Source organism: Pinus tabuliformis, chromosome X (assembly GCF_031772625.1).
Source record: "Pinus tabuliformis cultivar Carrire ecotype Pingquan chromosome X, CPIR1, whole genome shotgun sequence".
Classification (NCBI taxonomy): domain Eukaryota; kingdom Viridiplantae; phylum Streptophyta; class Pinopsida; order Pinales; family Pinaceae; genus Pinus; species Pinus tabuliformis.
This window is the reverse complement of record NC_142308.1, coordinates 1,207,124,994-1,207,143,091: the sequence shown is the minus strand read 5'-3', so window position 1 is coordinate 1,207,143,091 and position 18,098 is coordinate 1,207,124,994.

Sequence of the window (18,098 nt, the reverse complement as noted above, 5' to 3'; positions counted from 1 at the left end):
GCAAGTCCACTCTTGCAAAGTTTTTGACCCACATGGAATATTCTCTCCACATATGAGTAAGTATTGAGTGTTCTTTAAATTTTAATTAGAATTTATAAGGAGGAGTTGGGGGAAATCAGAGTCTAGAAGAAGAAGAACATGAATATAACCATCTCCATGATGATATTAACCCTTTAATTAGTACAAATGAAAAATAGAACCAAAAGGAACTACCTAAAACAAATACTAACCACAATTCCTCTAGTAATTCTCTTAAGATATCTTTAATTTCTAAAATTAAAGGGCAATAAAATACGTCCGAGGAGAAGAGGAATACTACATAAAGTGCTAGTGGTGGAGGAGATGAAGGCCCTTGGAGAAGTTTGATTGAAAAATATGATACTATTTCTACTGGTCCAAAGAAAAAGAGGAAAGAAAAATTAAAAGATACTAAATAATCCCAAGAAGAGAAAATTGAATCTTAAAATATGGAGATTCACATTCTTATTGAAATCCATAGTTGGGAAAATAGATACTGGAAAATAGAATTCTTGATGAAAAAATCACTACTTAAGACATTATTATTTTTGAATAAGAATCATTGACATTTCACAATGCTAAATTTGACAAAAATTCAAAGAAATTATGAATTGGAAAGCTCAATGTAAAAAATAAGAAAGTGATGGAGCAACAAAATTCTAACATTAACATAAGAGAAATCAAAGCTTCTCAAGTTTTAAAGTTCGACCAAGCAACATGGAATGCTCTTAAGTATTCCATTAATGAAAACGAAAGGGAAATCATTACCTTAAAGAGATGAATTAATGAACTAGAAGTTGCTCTATGTCTAAGACATTGTTTGTTGAACCATTGAATACAATGAAACCCAGTCAAGAATTTTCTAAACCAAGTGAAAATATGAAAGGAGCATCAAGTATACTAGAAAATATTAGAAAAGTTGTAGATGAAAAAATTAACAAAAGACTTGTCGGAATGTTGTAGTCATGGAAAGTACTAGAAAAGTTCACTTATTATTGCTTAAAGAATTACTTCCTATAAAGATAATTTACAAAAAGATCTAGAAGATGATGAGTATTTTCATTGTTAGGGTCCCTAATATGAATGAAATGTAGAGGAAAGAATATAATTTTCCCTCAAATGCATGATTCAAACACCTAAAGGCTTGTTGGAATGAGAGAATTAATACTTGAAGGAAATTTATTATTCACTGTCACAATGTTCACTACAAGAAGGACTAATGTATTCATTAGAATTGTTGACATGGAAAAGGAACTAATGGCCAACATATGGTGGTGGATGCTATATTAACCAAACAATTTATGAAAGAAATATTAGATGAAATGCATTTCTTGGGTTGAAACCTATGAAACAACCATAATTTTTTGAAAGGAAGAAATGGTTAGTAAATTACATCAACAAGAATGATGACCAAAAAAATTTGATGTACTAGCTAAGTGTTGAATTAAATGAAGTCAAATATGAATTCTCCAATATTTGAGTGAAGCATGAAGTAATTGTCACCTTTATGTGACTTCATAGAAAATGGCTAAAAGTTGTTGTACAAAAACTAGTTGAAGACTAATAATTGACTTCAACAACAAAAATATAGTTGGTGTGGTTAGGTTTTCTTCCAAAGGTGAAAAACTATATAGAGACTCAATCGATGGAGAAAGAATGAGAGATTTTGTTTTCCAATATTGTAAGTAATAGTTTCCTTGACTGAGTTTTCCTACACTTTCTTCTTAGTGAGTGTTCATTTACTTTTTTATTTAGAGTCATTCTAAACCTAATGTTTTTTTATGACTGTCTTCTCCTCGTCTTTATATATCTTTTCATTTACATGGTCTATGGGAGCCCCATCCTAGTCCATTTGGATGAACACTTTTTTATTTCGTGAAAATTTACAAACTTATTATTTTTGATACATTGGAGGTTCCATAAGAGAACTCCCAGGAAGTCATAAATATTATGATATCAAGACTTTGATTTAAATCATGGGATTTCTAGTGTGTGTTTCCTTTTGATCCTTTTGATATCAATAAAAATATCATGTCAAGTTATTTGTGAATGTGGTTTGTTTTCTTTCATGTTGCTCAATGATATCGTGTGTTTTTTTTATTTCTATGATGGAAACAAACATCTTGACTTTACTTTTATTTATTTATAATCTTACATTGTAAATGTCATTGTGAATATCATCTCATTTTGTGTATATTATTCTTCTTTATGTATCATTTTTAAGTTTTGTTCTTTTTGGGAAGATGAGTAACACCTCTATAAAAGTGAGAAGGGGATTCGTTCCCTTAAATGTTGTCTTTATAATTTGAACAGTCTCTGTAACAACCCCTGGTTAAGTTTCCATGTAAATAAAATAAAAACAAGGTCATGGGACACATATTCCAAGCTGAATGTTGGGAAAACATTATAGTGGGCATCACTTATGATTAATTAATGGATATGGAAATTTGAAAAGGAAAAGATGTAATAAATGGCATTTTATTTATGAAAATAAAGAAAAATGGGAGAAAAGGATGGTGAAGGGACACAAATTTGTATGAAATGGAAATTAGAGGAAAAATGAAGGAAAACAGACAAAATAGAGGCATCAATGATAAAAAGCCTTCAGAGAAACAATTTCTATCACTTTTATAGTTTTGGATGTTGAAATTTGGTACCAGAGGACAGGTGGTTCCCTTAGGCTTTGATCTTTGGCTTAGGGAAAAGTGTCCAAAAGAATTTAATTTTTTCTCCTAAAGTGACTTTCTAATTTTATAAAGTTAAATCTAATTTAAAAGTGACTTTAAGTGATAAAGTTACTAAGTCTAATCTTAAAGTGACTTTTATAAAGTCAATGAAAAATTAGAAAGGAAAAGTGACTTTGGAAATAAATGACTAAGTGGGTCTTTATTAAAGTGGGGTGAATTAAAAAATAAAAAGTGAGATTCAAATGAGCATTTAATCTCAGCCATTGATTTAAATCTATTTCAGCCATTGGATTTAGAGATCACCCAAAAGTCACTTGGGTCACCCAAAAGTCATTTGGAGTTATATTAAGGGAGGAAAAGGAGGAAAATATCACATTCGATTCAATTCTTTCATGAGCAGATTGGGAGAAGGAGAGCAAGAGAGCAAGAGAGATTTCTGAGCATGGAAGAGAAGGAGACAACAACTTGGCACACATTCCAAGGCAACAGTTGAGCATATTTGTACAGCTGATTCAGCACACAGTGAAAGGAAAATTTTGGCACAATTTTTGAGGAGAGGTTTGCACAAAAATCGAGGAGCAGTTTGCTGGTTTTTCTGCACGCAAAACGAGGGCCATACATCAACATTTAATGCTGAAAGTGGGCACGAAAATCGAGGAGACCGTACAACATTTATTGCTGTGCTGTTTGCTGTAATTTCCAGTTTTGCTGTGAAGCATGGGAAAAGAGATAAATTGTAAATTTGCTTGCTGATTTTTTTGCTGAAAATTTCTCACTGTAAAAGGCAATTTTCAGAAATAAAGAAGAGCTCTCAAATTGGTTTTCCCCAAGAGTTGTAGGGGGTTTTTCTAGGGTCACATTGACCAAAAATCTCAGTTTTTAAATGTGTTTTAATGGCTATTTATTGCTGCTGATTTTTATTTCTGCAATTTCCAGCATTCTGTAAAATTTCCAGAATTTGTGTTTTCAGCAAATTTATTTTTTCAGCTTGTTAAATGTATGGTTATGGGAAAGGGCATTTAACTATATGGGAGAAATAAGGAGAAACTGAAAACCGGGGTGGGAAAACAGAAATTTCTACATGGTATCAGAGGTTGAGTGCTGAAGGGCAGTTTGGGATAGCAAAAGGAAAAATTACAGTTGCTGATTTTTCACTTAGAAAATTCCAGCAAGCTGATTTTTTCATAAACAACAGTTTTATCTTTACTACAGCAGTGCTATTTTTCAGTTTTAAGACAGCAGGATGTCATTGGGATTGAGGGTGGAGGATAGGTTGGATGGGCATATAAATTACAGCGTTTGGAAGGAGAGAATGCAGAGTATCTTTGAGGAGGCAGAAGTCTGGGATATCATGGTGCATACCACACAGAACCCTGTTGTGCCTACTGATGCTACTCAGTTGACAGCTTATAATAAAAAGAACAACAAGGGTAAGAGGCTGATTCTAGATGGAATCAAAGACCATTGCATTCCTCATGTGAGAGGAAAGAGCAATGCCCATGAGATGTGGACAACATTGTCCAATCTCTACCAGAGTACCAATGAGAACCGAAAGATGGTCCTGAAGGAGAAGCTGAAGAACATTAAGATGGGTAATGATAGTGCAGCTGGATATCTCACAAAGATTACTAATGTGAGAGATGAGTTGGCAGCGATTGGAGAGGCCATTCCACCCACTGAGTTGGTGCGGATTGTAGTGAATGGCCTCCCCCGTTCATGGTTGAACTTTGCTGATGGGGTTTGTGCACGTGAGACCCTTCCCACATGGGAGAGGTTTTGGGATGATTGCATTCAGACAGAGATCAGGAAAGGTCAGCTTGGGGCAGCCAAGCCAGTTGAGCAGGATGAGGATGTAGCACTGGTGGCAGGAGGTAAGAAAGGCAAAGGGAAGAAACAGGCTTCCACAAGCAGTGGTGGGGGCAAAGGCAAAGGTAATGGTAAACAGGGGAACACACAGAAGGACTATTCCAAGGTGAAGTGTTGGAATTGTCAAAAGATGGGACACTATGTAGTTGTGTGTCCGGAGAAGAAAAAGAAGAAGGGGAAGAACCAGGATGTGGCAGCTTCAGCAGAGATTGAGGACTTTGCTGGTCGTTTTGACCGAGAGTTTGTGTTCACTACGTGTGAGTCCTCTAGTGCAGGATCACCTGCCACACAGGTTTAGAGGGAGCATGCTTTTCCCTCGATTTGCAAAGCATCTTCAGGTATCTGGTATGTGGATAGTGGGGCTTCACGTCATATGACAAGAGTCCGTGAGTACTTCTCAGAGCTTTCAGAGAGTGGCATTGATATTGAGGTAGTACTCGGTGATGACAGAGTTGTTAGAGCAGTCGGGGTGGGGACAGTGACATTTCAGAGGGAGTCCAAACCTCCCTTGAAGGTGTTAGAGGTTCTTTATGTGCCAGGGATGAGGAAGAACCTCATATCCATCTCAGCTTTGGAGGACAGAGGATATGAGGTACTGTTCAGGGGAGGATAGGTGTTGATGTATCTCAGGGGCACTCCAGCTGATTCAGCTAGAGTGATAGGTGTACGCCATGCAAAGGTGTACAAGTTTGCATTCCAACCCCTTTTGGCATTGAGTAGTAGTACCGACAGCAGAGCTAGCAGTTCTGAGCTCTGTGAGATTTGGCACCGCAGGATGGGACATATGTATCATGGAGCCTTGAGGACATTGCGGGAGATCACTACAGGTGTGCCAGATTTTAGTACTGATCACTTTGATACTTGCAGACGTTGTGCGATGGGCAAATTTGTCGAATCCCCTTTTCCCAACAGTGACACCAGAGCGACGGGGATACTTGATTTGATTCATTCCGCTGTGAGCAGTCGGATGTCTCATGTTTCCTTGAGTGGATATGAGTACTATGTTTTATTCATTGTTGATCACTCTAGGAGGACCTGGATTTATTTTTTGAAGACCAAGAGTGAGGTCTTCAAGCGGTTTCAGGAGTTCAGAGCTCTTGTGGAGACTCAGACAGGTCGAAAGATCAAGTCCTTGAGGTCGGACAATGGAGGAGAGTACACCCTTAGAGAGTTTGTTGACTATTGTGCGGAGGCAGGCATTAGGAGGGAGTTCACTGTTCCTTACAACCCCCAGCAGAACGGGGTTGCGGAGAGGAAGAACAGATCCATCATAGGGGCTGCCAAAGCCATGTTACATGATCAGGGGTTGCCATTGTTCTTATGGGCAGAGGCCTGCAACACAGCTGTTTACTTGCAGAACAAGAGTCCGCATCGAGCCTTGGGGCATATGACTCCGGAGAAGGCTTTCTCTGGGAAGAAGCCTGATATTGGTCATCTTCATATCTTTGGATGCATTACATACTCCTATATACCTAAGGAGAAGAGGACCAAACTAGAGCCCACCGCAGAGAAGGGTATCTTTGTGGGCTACAGTGAGACCTCAAAGGCCTTTCGGATTTACATTCCTGCATAGAGGAGAGTTGTTGTCAGATGGGATGTGAAGTTCGAGGAGGACAGGGCCTTTAGGAGGTCATGGGAGTTAGAGTATCTGGATCAACCAGACCCTCAACAGTAGTTGAGTCAGTCGCAGGGATCCAGTGGGCAGGGATTAGGAGGATCCGGAGGTACATCTATGTGGATGTCAGGTCCGTCGGTGAGTAGTGGCTCGCCAAGCCAGAGGGGTGGTGCTCCTGGCAGCATGCAGAGCAGTTCACAGAGCAGTTCACTAGGGAGTCCATTGATGGACAGTTCACACGGTGCCTCAGCTTCTACAGGTTCATGTGCAGGCAGGAGGATAGCAGACAGACAGTCAGGAGTTCAGGCTACTGATGGTGATGAGGAGGAGGAGTTTCATTCTCCTATGGGAGAAGCATGCTTAGGGAAGAGAAAGCCCAAGTGGCTTCATGACACCTTGAGAGATGCCACATCTGTTGCTAAGCCGAAGAGGCAGGTCAGAGAGAGTAGACCACCTGAGAGGTTTTGTAGCTATATGGCGATGGTTACCAACATCCTTGACTCTGAGCCTTCTAGCTATGAGGAGGCAGCTAGCCAGCAGGTCTGGAGATAGGCCATGCAGGAGGAGTATTCTTCTATCATGAAGAATGATGTTTGGGAGGTGGTGCCGAGGCCTGAGGGCAAATCCGTGGTTACTTCCAGATGGCTTTACAAGGTAAAGCATGCTGCAAATGGCAGCATTGAGAAATTCAAAGCGAGGTTTGTGGCTAGAGGGTTCTCCCAGGTAGAGGGAATTGATTATGAGGAGACCTTCGCTCCCGTGGCTCGATATACTTCGATCCGCTCCATTATATCGATAGCAGCAGAGATGGGTTGGAAGATCCACCAGATGGATGTGAAGACCGCATTTCTCAATGGCTTCATACAGGAGGAGGTGTACATTGAGCAGCCATAGGGCTTTGAGGTGCATGGGAAGGAGTCCCATGTGTGCAGACTGAAGAAGGCCTTTTATGGCCTGAAGCAAGCTCCCAGAGCTTGGTACTCTAGGATAGATACATATTTGCAGGGGATGGGTTTCACAAAGATTGAGGCAGATCCGAACCTTTACTTTATTGTGATTGGTGAGGAGCCTCTCATTCTGGTGTTGTATGTGGATGACTTGATCATTACAGGTGCAGAGAGACTCATAGAGCACTGTAAGAGAGATCTTGCGACAGAGTTTGAGATGAAGGACATCGGCTTGATGCATTACTTTTTGGGTTTGGAGGTGTGGCAAGAGGAGGGGCATTTCTTCCTGGGGTAGGGGAAGTATATTGTGGACATCCTTAGCAGATTCCACATGGAGGATTGTAGACCCATGTCGACACCAATGATCACCAACTGGAAGAAGCTTCATGCTTCGGATTCTGAGTTGGTGGATCCCACATTATACAGGCAACTGATTGGTTCCTTGATGTATTTGGTCAACACTAGACCATATATCTGTTTTGCAGTCAACACAATGAGTCAATTTATGTGTGAGCCTAGGAAGGTTCACTGGGTGGCTGCAAAACACATTTTGCGATACTTACAGGGGACAGTGGATTATGGTCTGGACTACAGGCAGGGAGATGGAGTGAGATTGACAGGATACACTGATTCTGATTGGGCAGGTTGTGCTTCTGATAGGAAGAGCACTTCAGGGTGTTGTTTTGGGTTGGGTTCAGCAGTAGTGTCATGGTTCAGCCGGAAGCAGCAGTCAGTAGTACTGAGTTCAGCGGAAGCAGAGTATATGGCAGCCAGTCTAGCTAGTTGTGAGGTTATCTGGCTTCGCAAGATGTTTTTTGGCTTATTTGGTCAGCCGTTGAGACCTTCAGTGATTTACTGTGATAATCAGAGTTGCATTAAACTCACGGAGAATCCAGTATTTCATGACAAGTCAAAGCATATCGGGATCAGATATCATTTCATCAGAGACTACGTTTAGAAGGGAGTTGTGAAGCTTGAGTATATTTCCACTGTTGAGCAGGTTGTAGATATCCTTACCAAAGCCTTACCATGGGGCAAGCATGTCTACTTTAGAGACAAGATGGGTGTGGTGAGGAACACCTTCCTCGGTAAGAGGGAGTGTTGAAATTTGGTACCGGAGGACAGGTGGTTCCCTTAGGCTTTGATCTTTGGCCTAGGGAAAAGTGTCCAAAAGAATTTAATTTTTTCTCCTAAAGTGACTTTATAATTTTATAAAGTTAAATCTAATTTAAAAGTGACTTTAAGTGATAAAGTTACTAAGTCTAATTTTAAAGTGAATTTTATAAAGTCAATGAAAAATTAGAAAGGAAAAGTGACTTTGGAAATAAATGACTAAGTGGGTCTTTATTAAAGTGGGGTGAATTAAAAAATAAAAAGTGAGATTTAAATGAGCATTTAATCTCAGCCATTGATCTAAATCTATTTCAGCCATTGGATTTAGAGATCACCCAAAAGTCACTTGGGTCACCCAAAAGTCATTTGGAGTTATATTAAGGGAGGAAAAGGAGGAAAAGATCACATTCGATTCAATTCTTTCATGAGAAGATTGGGAGAAGGAGAGTAAGAGAGCAAGAGAGATTTCTGAGCAGGGAGGAGAAGGAGACAACAACTTGGCACACATTCCAAGGCAGCAGTTGAGCATATTTGTACCGCTGATTCAGCACACAGTGAAAGGCAGATTTTGGCACGATTTTCGAGGAGATGTTTGCACAAAAATCGAGGAGCAGTTTGCTGGTTTTTCTGCACGCAAAACGAGGGCCATAAAGCAGCATTTAATGCTGAAAGTGGGCACAAAAATCAAGGAGACCGTACAACATTTATTGCTGTCCTATTTGCTGTAATTTCCAGTTTGCTGTGAAGCATGGGAAAAGAGATAAGTTGTAAATTTGCTTGCTGATTTTTTTGCTGAAAATTTCTCACTGTAAAAGGAAATTTTCAGAAATAAAGAAGAGCTCTCAAACTGGTTTTCCCCAAGAGTTGTAGGGGGTTTTTCCAGGGTCACATTGACCAAAAATCTCAGTTTTTAAATGTGTTTTAATGGCTGTTTATTGCTACTGATTTTTATTTCTGCAATCTCCAGCATTCTGTAAAATTTCCAGAATTTGTGTTTTCAGCAAATTTATTTTTTTCAGCTTGTTAAATGTATGGTTATGGGAAAGAGCATTTAACTATATGGGAGAAATAAGGAGAAACTGAAAACCGGGGTGGGAAAACAGAAATTTCTACATTGGATTTGAGCACACTCTCATTCTCTCATACTATTGCACACTTATAGAAATCTTGGAGTGTTCTTGGAGCACTCTAGTATTCGCTTGGATTGGGGAAAGAAGGCAAAAGAAAGAAGAGAAGTGCAAGGAGACAGTTGGATCAATAAATACAACTGGATTTCTTTGCAAGTAACATGTTTCATGTGTGATTTACTTGTCGATTTATGGATGCATGGTATATGCATGTGATTCTCTAGTTTTGTGTTGTCATTGGCATGGACATTTTCCTAGATTAACATTGGTTTCAACCTTGCCTTGCCATTTCCTCAAGGGAAATTTTAGGGGCTAATATTCATAGGTGGGCTAATTTTCCATGCTTTTTCCAAAATATATTTTCCAATTTCCATTTTTTTCTAAAATGAATCACCTAAATTTTACAGTACACCATTATTTTACCTTAAAAATTTCCAAAATAATATTTCGACTAATATAAAATCATTGGAAATCTAAATATTTCTACAAAAATATTACCAAATTTTTTACAACTTGCATATTAGGGACTAGTAAGATTCGCCAAGGTTTTTAAACTTTAAGATAAACATCCATCCTTTAAATTTTCCTTACATTTCCTGGATAACCATGGTTGTGTGGGTTTACCACTTGTTGTTTTTATGATTGGTGCTCAAGTTCCCTATGGCTGTGGGTTGGAACAAACACTTTGGAAGCCTTGGAAAAACTTGGGTTGAGTTACTAGTTCCTGGTGTTGTTTGTTGGGACAAATGATTTGGAGCCTTTGGTGGGTTGAGATACTAGTCCCTGGAGTTGCAGTTGAAACAAACGCTCTAGAGCCTTATAAAGCTATGGTTTGAGTTACTAGTTCCTGGAGCTCTGGATACCTTGGGTAGAGACCGATCTGGTTAATGTTAGTGATTTCCATATAGTAGAGGTGGAATTACTATTGTTAATGGTTGAGGTAGTTTGGCCTTTAGAAGCCTTGGTTGGTTTTGTTTTGGTTTATTCCATGAGATCTCACATTCATGCTTGGAATATGGTGTAAGGGTGATTGGTTGAAAGAGAGATTGGTTCAACGCAATCTATGGTCAGGTGGTATGTGGAAGTCCCTGAATTGGTTAACATTTTCATATGTTAATAAGAGCAATATTCCTATTGTGATTCATTAGCACTTGTAATGGTTATCATGTTGATTTATGGTTTCTACGTTGGTTAATTGTAGTTTATATGTTGGTTATATGATCTATTTTATCTATGGCTCTTGTCATTAATTGATAAGCTATCGAATGGTTGATGAATGTATCTACTAACCAGCACTATTGCAACTAGATAGAGAGGGTTTAAAGCCTTCTTGGTGATCCTCAGATGAAGACTATTAGTTTATGATTAGATATGAATTCATGACTTGTATCTCAATTTTTTTCATATGTTTGATGAAATGTCTGTTATCAATTAGGAATATTTGGGTCAAGTCATTACTTGAGTTTTGATTAGATGGATTTGTCATTACCTTTGATTACATTATGGAAAGTTATAGGAAATTTAGGGCAGTGGTCCAGATGTTTTCCTTAAAAGGTGGCACAGATCCCAGAACCGCACGCTTAGAACTAGAGGATTTAATCCATAACTACATGGAAGGAGGCTTGTGCATGCAGTTTGGGCCTCATAATTGCACTCTTTCCTTGTTGTGCATGTGGTTGGTGATGAGTACCATTAATAGGTACATTTTGAAGATAAATATGCCATCCTTCAGCGTTAAAACTATCCTTATCTTACATTAATTCACATTTTTTGTTATATTATGCTTAGTAAGAGGAGTAAAAGTTGTTTTTCATAGTATGTGACCTAATGTGGTTTAATTTTAAGAAAACAAAACAATTTTGAGGCTATTACTATGCAGAGGATCGATGGATACATATAGGAGAGAATATAGGGGTTTTTCCACCTCCTTAACTCCCTAAACTCGGCTTGGGATCACAATATCCCCTCTCACCAGTTTGATTTCATTGGAAGTCGAGTGACTCCTAGTCCAAGTGAAGATCAAGAGGGACAAGATCCACTATTTTCGATATCATGGAGGGAGCCACTCCTACTTTCAAGGGAGTTTCTTCAACTACCCTTTTGTATAAATAAACTAGAAGAAGAGCTCATTAGGAATCAAAGTTGTTTTTCAACTACGTGTCACTATTGAGCTTCAAGATTGGCATCTATATTTTAAGATTTTTTGTGATGTATTAGACCTGCACCTTTTGATAATGAAAATTTGGATTTTAAGTTGCATCTAAGTTAGTTTCCGAGGGTTGAGACCCTTGGGTTTGGGGCCAGACTAGAGGGCTTGGTCCCTCTTCTTAGACTTATGTTTCTTCTTGATTCTAGGAAGTTCATAGTTTCTTGCATTTCAGTAGAGATTAATCTATAAAATCATGTGGTTGTAGCATCTACATCACCTTTCTTGTGGGAGAATGAGTAGAAGGATTCAAAACCACAACACAAAAAAAATGTGTTTATGATTTCTTGGAAATATATTATTGTAGTTGTCCTATTTTACATTTTATTTTTCTACCTTAGAAGTCAGTTTAGTGATTAGATCAATGGTATTGCATGAATTAGATGTTATTTAAATTCAACTCATCTTTCCCATCATAAGTCATTTCATTTTGTTAATGATAAATGGATTCATGCATGTGATTGATTGCAGGGTTGGTTAACGTGCAGGGAAGGCCACCTTCACCACTTCTATCTTAAGCTCCTTCATCTTTTCCTTCCACTTACAAACTTTGTCCCAAAACCTTATTTTATAAGACATTATGCCTAGTACACCGAGAGCACTCATCCTAATGAATGACGGGCCTTTGAGAGGTCCTGAGCTTGGGTACGGGCTCAAACCATCCTCCCTCCATTTGTTTCCACTCCCATCCACCTTTCCATACCCTCAAGACAATGTTTCCACTTTCAAAAACCACTTCGATTCCCTCCTATAGCATTACAAGCCTTCCTGTAGAATTACAAGCCTCCTGTAGTAATCACCTATAACAAACCTATAACAACGTTTTTCTTCATCTGTTTTGATCCGCACTGTACCTTTGACTTAGCATAGATGAATAATGGCCCCCAACTGTGATTTTATGATTAGGGAAAGCTCCTTCGCCACTCCAACCCTTCCTTTTCTTCACTGCAAAAACATAGTAGAGTTAGTTTCTTTATCATGCAAGTAGGTTATTGATTTATAAGCAAGTGTGAACTAGGTAGATGGTACATGCAATTCTGATTGGTAGTTTGATTAATTATGCAAGATAAATTAGCTTCCTTTCTTCAAGTAGATGAGCTAATTTGATGAATTCTGTAAGATAACATAGCTTTCCTTTTGCAAGTAGATTAACCTTTTTCCTTTCATGAATTGATTAGTTAGCATTTACAAGTTGAGTCAATGGAATTTACATTTTTATAGCTAGAAGCAATTTCTAGTTGTACCTTTATCAACAAGATTTCATTCTAATTCAGTAGAGGAAGGGTCTCTAAGCACTTTTTGATCTAATGCCATAATTGAGGGTGGTATGAGTGGAATCCTATCTGCTATATATAACACTTTAACCTCGAAGTTTGTACGAACCCTAGTTTGATACTTTGATTTGAGGAGCCCTTGGGAGTTGCAACATTCTTGGTACAATACCAGGGCTCACCACTTTTTGGCATGGTTGCTAGGGAGGTGTCTAAGTAGATGTTGTTTCTTCTTAAACATTGTTTTCTATTTTGGATATAGTTTTGAAAAAGTAAGAATTTTTTTTTTTTCATGCCTCATAGGAGTAGGGATAATCAAGGAAAATTATTACCAAAAACGATCCAAATTGGATCATTATATTGTTTTTCATCCATATCGATGCATTTGGAGTGGAAAAAGTGGAGGAATCAGTTCACAGGATTGTTTTTCCTTGCAGGACCCAGTTTGGAAAAACGGGTTCTGAAACCTTCATGGAGTGTTTTGAGTCATCAAATGATGTTTTTTGGGGGTAAAATTTTTTCGGTGAAGTGCTTCACCTTTTTCTTTCTATTCTACACACAAAAATCTTTCAACGATGCAAGAATCACATCAATTAGAGTCTGTATGAAAAAGTTATGCCACTCATAAGTTGACCTTCCTGTTTTCACACATATAGCTTGAGAGGATGCCGCGTCAGCCCCCACTATTCATGGAAAAGGTTCTAGCCATGTTTTTTTGATGTAAAATAATCTAGAAGAATCTATTTTGTAACTCTAGTTAAGAGTTGATGTAGTCAAACTTAACCACTAGTATGCTATATGGCTATGTTATAACAGGGCCACTAGGAGGAAGAGGCATTCCATTCTTTCAAGAGCATTTTGTTCTATAGTTGAGAAAAGATAGCTAGGAGAGATAGGAGGTAGAGCACATAGACAGGATTTGTGCATTGTAGCATCCCACAACCCACAAACATTACTTATTTGTATCTGCGGCCATATTTCCAGGCAGAGAAAGAGAGCGAAGCGGCTTCACCTTCCAGCTGGGTTTTCTCCCAAAATGGTTTCCTAGAGAGCATATATTGTGTATGATGTGTGTGTGAGATTATTATTTCGTTCTCTACTTTTATACTTGATTTAATTTTACATGCATTCACTAATTACAGTTAATTTTATAGATATAGAAATTAAATAAAACTGTAATAGTGTAGAATATCATATTTTTAATATAATATTATCAGATATGTTTTGACAAATTGTCCAGTGGAATATCCATGGCAGTTTACAAATCAAAAAACCCCCACACCCTCAAACAACCAACCTTCACTCTTCTTTGGTGACTGTGAGCTTCCCTCTCTGACTACAAAGGAGTTAGAACACCCTCTAGTTGAGCAACCTGAAATATTTGGAAAACCTATTGGGGAAGAAGATGAACTCACTTCACCTACCAAAATATTGATGAAAATAGGGACAATGAGGTTTTCCCTATCAGAGAGACCAATGGAGAGGCTAAAATGAAGAATGTAAGCCCTACTTCCCTTCCACACTTACATTGCTTAACATCTAAGGTTTCTGACACCTTCATGTTTGAATTTTCTATTGTCTATAGGACTTATGACCATGCCTCCGATGAGAATAAGATGAATTTATTCCCCTCTACCCTTAAATATGCAGCCTTGCACTGGTCTATGGGTCTTCTTGGGGGTAGCATCACTACCTGGGACCAAACGCAATAGGGCTTCAATAAAAAATATAGGGACTATTGTAGGTCCAAAGAAAACAAGGAAAAAATATTTAGGATGACTCTTGGACTTGATGAATCCCTAGAAGAGTATGAGGAGAGATTTCAACTCAATTATAGGAGGGCCAACTGCACCCTTGATCCTGAATCACTCAAACTAGTTCTTGTCTTAGGGATCATGGAAGATATGTTGGAAACCCTCAACATGCTGTTTGGAGGAGATATCTATTAATTATCCAATGATGACATTAAAATCATGTTCAAGAATCATTCTAGGGTTGCCAGGAAGAAGGGTAGAGCTAGTCCAGGCTTGGTCAGTTCCTCTCGCTCCACAACATCTATTAAGAATGAGATAGGTAACATGTTGGAGGATTTCAAGAGTGAAATGTTGCATAAGTTTGCATTGCAAATGGATACCACGCAAATCAAAAGAAGGCAGAAGGAAGCAGAAAAGGCACTAGATATTTTCTGCCCTAGATGCACCAAAAGACATCCTAGGAATGAGTGGCCATTGAATGTCATAGAGGGTTGCCTAGTCTATGATGAAAATCATGAAACATAAAATGCCCTTCTTTGAGAGGACTAAAAGTTGTATATCAAGGGGAAAAGGGTGTAATACGCCCCTCCCTCATCTACCTAAGTAGCCGAACAATAGGGGTAGATATGTGACAAGAAGTTACTATGATATGATTCGACTCCATATGTGTTAGTTAAGGAAGTGGAACCAGCAAAAAACATCACACAGACCTTCCATATCAGTAATTAAACTCCAAGGAGCCATCCCAACCACTTAGGTAATCATACCCTAGTGTATCAAACCCCTGGACACTCCCTTGATATGGACAAGGGTGCATCTAGTAGGATCTAGAAGCTTCCACAACAAGGGAAAGGAAGCTTCCAAGGACTTTTTCCCCTAGTGATGTGCGTGAAACTCTGGGATTTGTTCCACTTTTTCATGTCCAGAGCCCAAGTCACTGCCAAAAAATCAATGACACCTTCAAAAATGAAATTTCACAACAAAATAAAGATATGTTTTCAAAAACATCAACAATGATTAGACTGGACCCCTACTAATCATGACAGGAATTTTGTCAAACATGTCACCAACATGAAAGCCATAGGTCTTAACAACAAAACTGAGCATAGGGGTCTCATACTTATTTGAGATTCACTATGAGGCATTGTTTCCTTATCACATTAGTTGCATTATAATCAATTAGGACATAGATACATTGTTCATTCATTTACAAGTAAAATCATTATGAGAGCCATACATAGCCACTGTCATAATACATGTTCATAACCAACATAATAACAACATAAATACCAAGGAAATAACAACCATATAATCCAAATATAAACAAATATAATACTCATGAAATAACAAGGAGAAATAACCTCATATTAATGAATGCAATGACCAACCATTTTTGGGACTTCCACAAACCACCCGACCATAGATTGGTTGAACCAAATATTTCTTTCAGCCAATCACCCCTGTGTCATATTCCAAGCATGAATGTGGGACTTAAAACCAAACTCAACCAAGGCTTCCCAAGGCCACACCATTTCACCATCATCCATAGAACCAGAATTTACCACAATCCATCCCAGATCTAGGCCATAAAACAAGCATGTATGCCACCAAATTTCTCTACCTACACCATGAGGAATTTCCCTGTCTCCTAGTCTCTAGGTTTTATAGTAATACACATCATACCAGTAGGCCCTAATTGATACTCCACCCTCTAGGATTTATTGTATATCTCTACATTCACCGACAAGGATTGATATGCCTAATTAAGGGAAACCATCTCCAGTGTTTACCATATATATCACCATTAATCAGTCAAGGATTACTAGGCCCACCGAGGAAAAGGATACCTAGTTTTACCACATCCCATAGTCCAGTTCAGGGGTCACTAAGGCTAGTGGCTTTACCGCAATCCACAGTTTGGTTTAGGAATCACTAAGTCGTGTGTTCTTTATTTCGAAGATCCACCTCACTCAGCTTTGAATCCATCCAGTAATCCATCTCATCCAAAACATGAGAACCCAATCACACCATGGCTATACAGAAATGGAATGGATAGGCTCAAAACACTATCACACCTAGAAAAACCCATGCCATGAAAACAAAGAACCACATGCAATACCATGCATGCCAAATCTAGCTAGGAATCACACATGCAAATCGATACTTGAAAAGAATCCTGTTGTAGCTACTTGATCCCGCTCTTCCTTGCTTGCTCCTTCCTTCCACTTTCCTTCTTTTCCTTTCTTGATCTAATGCCAAAGTGCTCCAAGTAAACTCTAAGTTTCCAAGAGTGAGAGAGAGAGAGATAATAATGAGAGAGCTCAAAACCCGAACTCACAAAAATGTTACATTGACCAAGCCTAAACAAATGCTTGCCAACTAATCCTCAAAATCCTTTTTATCAATGAGGCTTATATTTTCTTCAATTTCCATTATTTTCCTTCATTTTCCTCCTCACATGAAACCTGTGACCTTTCACCTTCCTTATCTCCTAATTTCCATTATTTTCATAAATAAAATGCCAATAATTCCATTTTTCCTTTCCAAAGCCTTTGTCATTGTCTTTTCCGATTTCCTTAGCCATAATAAACCAATGAACACCCACACTAGGATTTCTTTCCCAACATTCATCTTGGAATACGTGTCCCATGACCTTGGTCTTATATATTTTTCCTTTATTGACTTTTTACATGGATTTTTGACTAGGGTTGTTACAGAACCCTTCCCCTTGGAGGAACACCATCCTCGGTGTTCAATGACACCTACAACAAACAACACCACTACAACCGAACATACTGCACATGGAGCTTTATAACACAACTCATTGCAGTATTTACAATGATCACCGTTGAAACATGACAAACATAATAGTTACTAGAGCTTTATAACATATCTCATTACATTATTTACAATAACCACATATACACATATAAACATTTTCTCAACCAACAAATAAAAGGATATGATACTGGTATCAGCAATAACGGAATCCAAAGGCTTACACCTCCACCCTTAAAACTAGTACTGTGATTCACCTCCTTCCGAGGAAGTCCAGAATCCACTGACAAAGTCAAAGATGCATCCAATGTCTAGCACTACAATTCTACGTCACTTGTCCTCTCAGTGAATAGTTACTGGCTCATTGTTCCAGGGTACACTCCAAATGTGCATATGATTCCATCTACTAATGCTAATGACTAAAAAAATCCATCCCTAACCTTCCCTTCTCTGCTACACAATCCCTCAGGAAATCCAGTCACCCCTTTCATGCAGTCACTCACCTTCCAAATTATCTGACATCCCCTATCCTGGGCAATCCATCCCTTGGAAAGGCTTCCTCACATCGGAAGGTCAAACAAACAAGGCATATACCTACCTCAAAACCATCATACTGGTCATAGAATTCTCATGGAAATCAATGGACACTATTGGGTACTAGTGTCCCACAATGGCCCTGCTCCTGAAATGCTTTACCAACATACTACTACCTGTTC